We start from the raw sequence: 9,632 nt of genomic DNA, 5'->3' as shown, positions 1-9,632 counted from the left end.
CTGCTCTCAGCTAAAAACAGGAATCTGAGGCTACAATTAGCACCAGAACTGGACAACAGAGGTTTACTGGTCTGATAAGTCTCCGTTTCTGCTGCAACATTCAGATGCTGGTGTCAGAATTAGCCATAAACAAAATGAAAGCATGGCTCCATCCTGCCTTGTATCAATAGTTTAGGCTGCTGCTGGTGGTGCAGTGATGTGGGGGATATTTTCTGGGCACTCTTTAGCTCCTTAGTACCAAATGAACGTTGTTTCAACTCCACAACCTACCTGAGTATTGTTGCTGAACATGTCCATCCCTTGGTTGCTTCCAGCAGGATAACCTGTGTGTCACAAAGCTCAAATAATCTCAAACTGGTCTTGAACACGGCTATGAGTTCACCAGATCTCAGTCCGGTAGAGCAGCGGTCCCAACCCCCGGGCCGTGAGTCGTTCGGGGCCGGGCCGCGAGAGTTGAGGCTCGGGTGTGAAATTTATGGTTTTCAGGGTTTTTAGCATTAACTCGGTTTCCCTGAGTCTTTTCCCGTGTTGTGGTTGTGCGTCTTATTTTGAAAGAAATATTTACACATTACCATAGCGACCAGAGAGCATTAAGTGGCAGAGAGGAGGACGTTACTCTCAATGTTGTTGGTGCATTTCAGGAAGACGCTGCTAATAAAGTTACACAATTACAGTGAATTTGCTTTAATTACTATATATACAAAATAGCACAGTTTTTGTCTTGGTCGTATTATTTTATTTTGTTGCATTTATCCGCGACACCTTAAAGGCCGGTCCGTGAAAATATTGTCTGACATTAAACTGGTCCGTGGTGAAAAAAAGGTTGGAGACCACTGCAATAGAGCACCTTTGGGATGTGGTGGAGCGGGCAGTTCACATCACTGATGTGGAGCAGCTGTATGATGCCATCATGATCTCTGATCTTTGTAACGTGAAAAGTATATTTAAGGTAAAAGGAGGTCCAAAATGATGCTCGTAGGGTACCTAATAAAGTGGCCAGTTTGTGACTTTAGTTACTTGGAGTCAGTTCACTCGTACTTACAAAGCACCAAACAACAGCTGCCTTGCTGCACTCTATAATGTAGTTTGTAGTTTTTCTTTTGCTTGAAACTTTTTAAAAAGCTCTGTTTCTTATCACAAAGCGTCAAATCATGTCACTCTGTCAGACGCCACCCTCTCTACGTTAGGCACAAGAAGTCGTTCGCCATCTGTAGCGTGACACACCACCGTAGTGCTCGGTCACAGCTGCAGCTGCAGGTGGGTGGCAGGCAGAGTAATGCACCCAAAAATGCAGGACTCAGCAACACAGAACTTAACTAAAAATCACAGCTTCAATGTTGGAAAACAAAAAACAAAAGGCAAGAGAAACCCAACTTAACAGTCGTAAACATCAGGGAACTCACAGAAGCACCGCTGTCAGACAACGAGGGAGAGCGTGACAGAGGAAACGGGCCACAGGTGGGAACACAGCTGGCAGTTTTGTGACTGACAAGACAAGGGAAGCAAAGCTGAACATAATACACACGAAACAGGAGACTATCAAAATAAAACAGGAAGTACAAACGCTGAGACCATGACTAAGACACGTGGACTTGACACTTGGAGTTCAGTCAGATTATTTTAATAAATTATGTGGGTTACAGTTGCTCCAAGACAGTAACAGAAACAGACTAAACAAATTAAATAATACAATATATTACAACGTTTGCAAAGATAAGAAATAGCACTAAATTATACAATCGCTCAATAATAAATATCAAGCATATTACAGAGGTGAAATATGTATGATTGACATTTAACTCTGTGAAACTTAATCATTTGTTATTTCACTGTAGAGCGCGTGCAAAGGGTGTAACTATCGCAGTGTGTACAGTTAGATGGCCACGGGCAGGAAGGAGGGGACTCAGCAAACACACCTACAGAACCAGAACACAAGCCACAAACACAAAAACTGGTCCAAGACCCAGGTCCATGACAGACCATGTTTTCATTAACGGGTTGGATGGGCAGTGGGGGTTTTCTTTCTGTTATACTTCTCCTTTTTGGAGTTTTGTGTTTGCACTTCATTTGATTGATCCTATCAGATATTAACCTTTTGTTTACAGTTTAATGTGATTTTGGTTGTTTTTATTTTTTCTTCACAAGCATCCATATGTGATGAGTTGAAGGTGAAAGACTAACTCAGTGCACCAGACACATTTTGATGAACTATTTTGCCTCACACACCACATGGTCTACCACTCCTCTATTTCTTTTTTAGAGACTTTGGTTTTAAATGTGATATTTTAATGAGCCGTCCATGTACCGACTCATATTCTGTGATGTAAATTTACTGTTTTTGCAAACAGAGTGTACATTTGAGAAGTGAACATGTGTTTCCTATCAGAAAGGACAACCAATCATATGATTGCTGGGTTTTTCTCTGTATGTATTATTGTAGGATCTACCTTACAATATAAAGCACCTTGAGGCGACTGTTGTTGTGATTATAAATAAATAAATCGTATAAATAAAACTGAACTGACATACTGACTTACATTTAAACTAATATAGAGTTTTTTCAGATGGCTAAAATCAGTGAGCTCCTCAGCAGCACTGGCGTCACGCCAGCTGTAATCTTCAGTAGATAAAACGAACTACTGATAAGAACCTCGTTAAAATCTGTCACTCTTGTTGTTTCTGTTCTTGTTATCAGTTGATGTTCAAAATCTGAAATGTAAATTTGAATCCATTTACGTCTCACCTGGCTGACCTATGATTGGCTGCACCATGTGATGTCACAGTGTAGCCTCAGACCATCTGGTGAAAAGTACAGTTCACTGTTTTAGGAACTTTGTGGGAGGCCCTCGGCCCCCTCGATGTCTCTGTGTGTAAAACTTATCTGAGAAGATTAAACGGCTCCATTGACAGGTCACTTTGTCCTCCACCATCGATCGCACAGTTCAATAAAGTTTGCCGGAGACATTAACAAACAGAGTCACAGCTCACTGTAACATGTGGGCTAGTGTTTCCTCTAATCACTCTCTGATGTTTCCACAGTTTTTATAGGGTCAAATTCAGCTTCAAACGAACTCAACATTTGTTTTCCTGCACACAGCGGTGATAACAGGTTTCTCTGACTGAGAAATATATTAGCTTCAATATCTTTTAGGAAGTGGACATCAAGTACAAACACTATCAAGATATGGAAGAAGTACTGAGGCTGGATTTTTAAAAGAGAACATCGTTCCTCAACCTTTTCTACCTCCTACTTTCCTTTCTCTGTATCATTCTTTCCTTCTTTACCCCTCCTTTTCTTCTCTGTATCATCCTTTCCTCATTTTTTCACCTGTTCCATCTCCCTTCTTCTTTCCATCTTTGCATCTTTCATTTTCTACTTTTTTATTCTTTCCTTATTGGCTTCCTCTATCTGGTCTTCAAGTCTGACGTCATTAGCCGTTTCCAGGTCCAAACTACGCTTCAGGTCCCAAAGTCAAACAAACACTGCGGCATCACTGAGAATTACAAACTGTCTTAATTCTTTCATCTTTGATAAAATGATCAGTGTGGCTGCTTTACCAGGTCTAACTATTAACTTTAACATCCAAGCTTCGATGAAAACAGGATTTATGAAGTTCGACGGAGTTAGAAATTAGCAGAGAGTTAGCTCGCTAGTTTCCGTCTAAGCTACCATGTTCTGACTGAGAGATTTATGAAAAATTAAAATGTACAGCTCTGCTATCACTTCCAACATAAATGAAGACTGAAAACTAAACAGCAGTGACGTTTGTAGGGTTACTGAAGTTGGGCTAGCTGGTATATAATGATGTGGTGCCTAGCTACACAGCTATGGTTGCTATTGCTAACTTTGCTCCACTTGATAAAAATCAACGTGCAATTGCACGGCAGAAAAAGATGCTGTAAACAGACCAAACTTCAGTCAGGAGAACAACTGAGATAATCCATCCACAATATGAGGTCATTAATACACTGCTGCTGGGCTGTAGTTACAGCGTAAAGTGCTGCCGATGAACAGCGGTAATAAAAACCGAGAGAGGCCGACAGCGATCACTAACTTTATTTAGGGGCTTGTTCAGATTAAACAGAACAAGATACTAAACATTAAAACATATTTTTTTTAAAAACGTAACAGCCTTAATAAACGCAGAGTAGTTTGGACCCCGAAGCACGGTTCATACGTCATCACTTAACAGCTGATACCTTCGGCGCCTTCTTTCATACATATTTACCTCTTTCTTCCTTTCCTTCTCTACCTTTTGTTTACTCTTTCTACTTCTCCTTTTCCATCTTGATTTCCTCTTCATGAGGCCGTTATCCTCGTGCTAAACGGCACCATACAACAAAAGTAAGATCACATCAACTGGTCATATGTTTGGATGATGACTTTCAAAATCTGTATTTTTTTCACTGAGCCACGGCCTCCGCAGCCAGGTTGACGGTGTATTTGCTGAGGTTTTTTCCCATTTTAATGACATATCAGAAGCTCATAGATTCACAGATTCATGTTTCAACAGTTTGAAAAGTGAAACCACTGAATAAGCTCTTCAGCCTCTCGAGGATCTTTGAGAGTCGCGTAGCAGTTTGCCCAACTATCTGCATGTGTTTTGTGGACTTGGAGGAGGCATTCGGGTTACCCTTGGGGTAAACTGTGGAAGGCGCTTCGGGAGTATGGGGCGTCTGTTAAGGACCAATCAGTCCCTGTACAACCATAGCTAGAATTTGTTTCGTATTGTCGGCAATAACTCATTTTAGTTGTTGGACTCCACCAGGGCTGCCCTTTGTTCATAGTTTTTATGGATAGAATATCGAGCGTTAGCCTCTGAAGTAGCCTCCGTATCTGGTCTTTGCTTTGTGCTTTGTCAGTCTGCATTCCCACCCTCACCTATAGTCCTGAGCTCTGGGTAGTGACCGAGATAATTAGTTCTTGGATACAAGTGGAAATTAGTTTCCTTCAAAGAGTGACTGGATACTCCCTTAGAGATAAGATGAGGAGCTTGATCACTCAAGAGGGACTCAGAGTAGAACCGCTGCTCCCCCACATGGAAAGGAGCCATTTGAGCTGGTTTGAGCATCTGAGCATGATGGGTCCTGGACGCTGTAGGTGAGGTGATCCAGGCATATCCTACAGGCCCTCGAGCAGAATCTGGACTCGCTGGAGAGATTATATCTCTCAGCTTGTAAGATTTTAATGGGGTTTTGTTCCTTAATTAAAATATAGTTGCCTCGTCTAAATCAGACTTATGGGAATGGGTGATTTCAGGCAATGGAGAAAACTACAGCTATTTTATAGCAGCAACTATTTAAAGCCATATTTAACATTTGCCCACCATCACCAGCGAAGTGTAGTTTAAAATAACAGCTGATGATAAAAAGTTTAAACCTGCAGGTTGTGTGGAAGGAGTGCGACAAGCATGAACAAATAACTGTATGCCGTGCTGTGTGTTTCAGAAACACACACTTTTAAGAGAGCCATGAAGGGGGTGCCTGACACTGCCTTGGCTCAGGAGCACATGGTCAGGGATGTTAGGCATGATAGTCAATGTTCAGGCCCATTCCTCTAAAGAATTTCTCCCCTCTGAGCTGTGTACGTTCTTCTATATGAAGCCTTTCCAGCAGAAAGCTGTGATTATCCCCTGCTCCAGCTTAATCTGCAGTAAAGTGAGGGAAATGAGCATGTGATTGCATAGGCTGCAGGGAGACCTACAGTGGCGTGTTTGTGTTTGGTGACATTTTCACAGCTCCAGTCTTTGCATATGACCACTGCGGTTATTGCTTTCTAAGAAAAAAAAGTACCTTAAACAGGTCACACAAAGGTCAACTGGTTTGGGATCAGTGGAAGCTGATTGGACCTCATGCTTGCTGGTTAATGCGAGCGAAAAGGAGCGGTGTGAGTAATCTACCAGCTTTACATTGACCTGCTTTCACAATAAAGCTGAATTAAGAGTTACAAACAGCAGTGACATGCTGGTCAAACAGAGGTCACAGCTACGTGTGATCTGGACCAAAGGGTGTGAGACGCCTGACTACATCCATCCCTCTGAGAGTGACGAGCTTTAAAGGGTTCAGAGTTTATGTGGGTCCCTAAATTCAGCAGAATATGAAGCTCCAGCTCATGTTTAACGGTGTTTGTCTCACACAGGAGGAACAGGACAAGAACCAAACTAACATGGAACCAGCAGCACCTCATATAATCACAAATCATCGTCTCAAAGCAACATGATAAATTAATTCTACCAAGTTCCACGATCACTAGTTGATCATTCATGAAATATATACAGCTATAACGCGGTTCACCTTTCGCAGCCTCGCTGTTTCGCAGATTTATTTTTTGTGGAATTTTGCGTGTTTTTCTTTTTGTTTGTTTGGTTTTTTTTACAGCGCATTGTGTTCTGCATCCTGATTGGCTGTATAGACTATTGTCAATCAATCTTGTGTCGTGTCTCCTGTCCAGTACAGAATTCATTCAGCTTATCAAATTTACATAAATCTTCGATCGCTTTCGATTGTGACTCTGAAGTGCTGGACTCTATGTCTGACAACGTAAACAAAACGTTTTGCACCGTCAGAGGCAACCGCGGCTTCCTTTGGTTTCATTCTATAATACTGGGCTTATTTTTCTACGAAAGTTTGATCTTTGAGAGTTTAAACAAGAGAGAAAAGTGTGAAAATGTCCGTGCCTGTCTGAGAAAAGTGTATAAAGTGTGTAGTGAGGGGTTTAACAGCCTTAAAACATCTATAATAATTGTAAAAAATAAAGTTGGCTACTTTGTGGATTTCACCTATTGCGGGTTATTTTTAGAATGTAACTCCCGCGATAAACGAGGGACCGCTGTATATATAAACTCCCCGCTCGCCCCTGCGGGCGCTCTATCCCTCTACCAGAGGCCTGGGAGCTTGAGGGTCCTGCGCAGTATCTTTGCCTTTGTTAGGACTGCGCTCTTCTGGACAGAGATCTCGATGTTGTTCCTGGGATCTGCTGGAGCCACTCGCCCAGTTTGGGGGTCCCTACAACTGGGACCACTGTTACCTTCACACCTTCACCCTCCACATCTTCTCAAGCTTGTCTCTGAGCCCTTGGTACTTCTTCTCCTATTTTACCTTGAGACTTGCAGGCCATACTCGGCACAGATGTTTCTGTATACTACATGTATCTGTGAAGGTTCTCAGTCATCCAGGTCGTGGTAGTCTGAGGAGCTTGGAAATACTTCATTTTTTTAAATTGAATTGCACCCAGTTCACTCAGTAAACAGGAGCTAGAGTTTCAGTCATTATTGCAGATGGGGTGAAAAAGGAAGTGATGCAGGCAGAAATCCTGAATGTTCGGCTGAACGTTAGAAGAGAAAACAGCTCATTTCTTTTTCATCACTGTGGTTTAGATTTAATGACTTTATATCCAAGGTCTATATGAGCTTCGGGTGGTCCTCTGACTCTGAGGTCATGCTGACCTGCTGTTCTGAGATCAGATTTGGCTGTATCTGTCCCAGCTGAGCAGTAACTCCACCTCCCTTTATTACAACCGCACATCACTTTTTATTACTAAGAGCAAGGACAGCAGCAGGTCCGAAGGTCCACAAAGAAACTTTAAAATGCTCAAAATGTCTGTAGTTTCATCAAAGTCCCGCCTTTTATTTCTCATAAAACGCTGCAGTCGCTTCCAAGAAATATTAAGAATAAGTTTAAACTTTTAAGCAACGCTGCAGCCCTCAGAGAGCAGGTTACAGCACCCAGAAGGAAAATGTGGAGAAAGGCTTTCTGTGTATTCAGCTGTCATGAGTTAAGTCACATTGTTGTTCTTATCGTTATATTTTATCTGTTTTTAAATGATTTTAGTTTTTTGTAAGTCCGCTCCATGCTTCACCTGCAGCCGTTTGTCTGTTCTGTGTAAATACAGCATGATGTATTTAAATAAACTGCACAGCAATTAATAAAAGCTAAAAAGCTTTAATATACTTCATACGTGTGATTGTTCCCATTCAAACGTTATTAAAGCCATCACCACCCCCCTATTAAAGGAAGCGTCAGATAATTTATTTTCTGCATTCCTGTCAGTTCAACAGGCTCATTTCTGCTATTTTCTGTGTCAATACATCATTTAATTATCTTTTTCTGTGTAAAGGCAAACACAAAAAACAGGCAAACATGACAGATTGTACAATATCACCACACATACGAGCACATGTCCTCGTTTGCTTTTGCTTGAGTTGTACAGGTGGTGAACCTGCTGCTGTGTGTTTTCTGTCAGGTAAGCTGCTTAAATGTGAAACTGACATCTATTCATACTTTATGGTCTTTGATCACTACTTGAATTTTAGTAAATGAGGCTTCACAGCCCCGACGTTCATCTCTTATTTGGGCCAAACGTCCTGTGCTCTGATAGCACACGTCTGTCTTTTGTTTCTGGGATTAGAATAAAGCTTTGATTTTGTGATGTGAAGTTAAACACAGTGCCAAACAGGCTCCTTTCTCTCTGATGCTTTCTAAATCTGCTGCTCTGCCTTCATCTCCTCCTTCTCTTTTCTCCTTTCGATTGGGCTTTTTTAAAACTGGCTTCCTCTCGCCGTCCAAACTTCTCCAGAAAGGCCTCCTGACTCTCCCAGCGTCGTGAAGAGGTCCAGGTCTCAGCTCTCAGCTCCAGCTTTCTTGCTTTGGATGTTATTTACTCACAGAGGGTTTGATGATGAACAGCGAGCAGCTCTATCTGCTCTGCTGGGAGGAAGCCGAGTGGGTTTTCATGCTGAGACAAAGACGAATGAAACCAGGAGCAGGCGCGTTGTTCACACGGAGAACACGTCTCGCTTGCTCACAGCCCCAAAACAATATTCAGTTACTTTCACCGGCTGGGCGGGAGTGTGTCAGCATTTGTTAACCGCCTGTTTCACTTTCTCTCAGAATCCTTGGAGATTTTATTGTGAATGTCTTTGGTTTATTCTGCACGTTTAGGTTCTATGCTGGGTGTATTTATGATCTGGTTTGTGATAGTTCTGGTCCCGGGCCGGTCTGCACTCTGTATCTACAGCCAGCAGGACAAAGTCCAAGTGCCTTAATCTGATTTGCAGAGAATTTGATGCGATAAGCAGCAGCGAGGGGAGGTGTGAGAATACTGCACAACAGCCAGCATTCTTATCAGACACACTTCTTTTTTATCCGTTTCTTTTCCACCTCCTTCTTTTCTTTCTTTCTTTCTCGTGTCCTTCACATTCTTACGTCTCTTTTTATTTCCCACTTTAATCCTTTTCCTCACTTCTCAGTTCTTTTCAATCCTTTCTTTACTTTCCTAACATGCTGTTTGCTTGTCGAGCACTTTCTCTCATATCCTACACTATTGCTTCCTTTTTTTACCTCCTTCTTTTCAGTCATGTCCTTTCCTTAAAATGCTGTAGACCTTCTCCAACTCCTTCTCTCATTCTCTTCCTTCCTTCTTTCCTTCTCTACCTCCTAGCCTAAAGTACTGTGCCCCCTTTCTTTATTTTCCTTCCTTCTTGTCACATCCTTTCCTTTTCTACCTTTTTCCCTCCTTCAATATGTCATTTATTCTTTTCCACCTCCTGTCGTGTTTTCCTATAAAATCTCTTTTTTTTTCTCTCCTATAGCGACCACTTACTTTCCTTTTCCTCTTCAGCTTATTTTTTTAC

Source organism: Perissodus microlepis, chromosome 1, assembly GCF_051167445.1.
Source record: "Perissodus microlepis isolate ML-2025 ecotype Zambia chromosome 1, ASM5116744v1, whole genome shotgun sequence".
NCBI classification, from domain to species: domain Eukaryota; kingdom Metazoa; phylum Chordata; class Actinopteri; order Cichliformes; family Cichlidae; genus Perissodus; species Perissodus microlepis.
Note: the sequence above shows the minus strand (reverse complement) of the source record.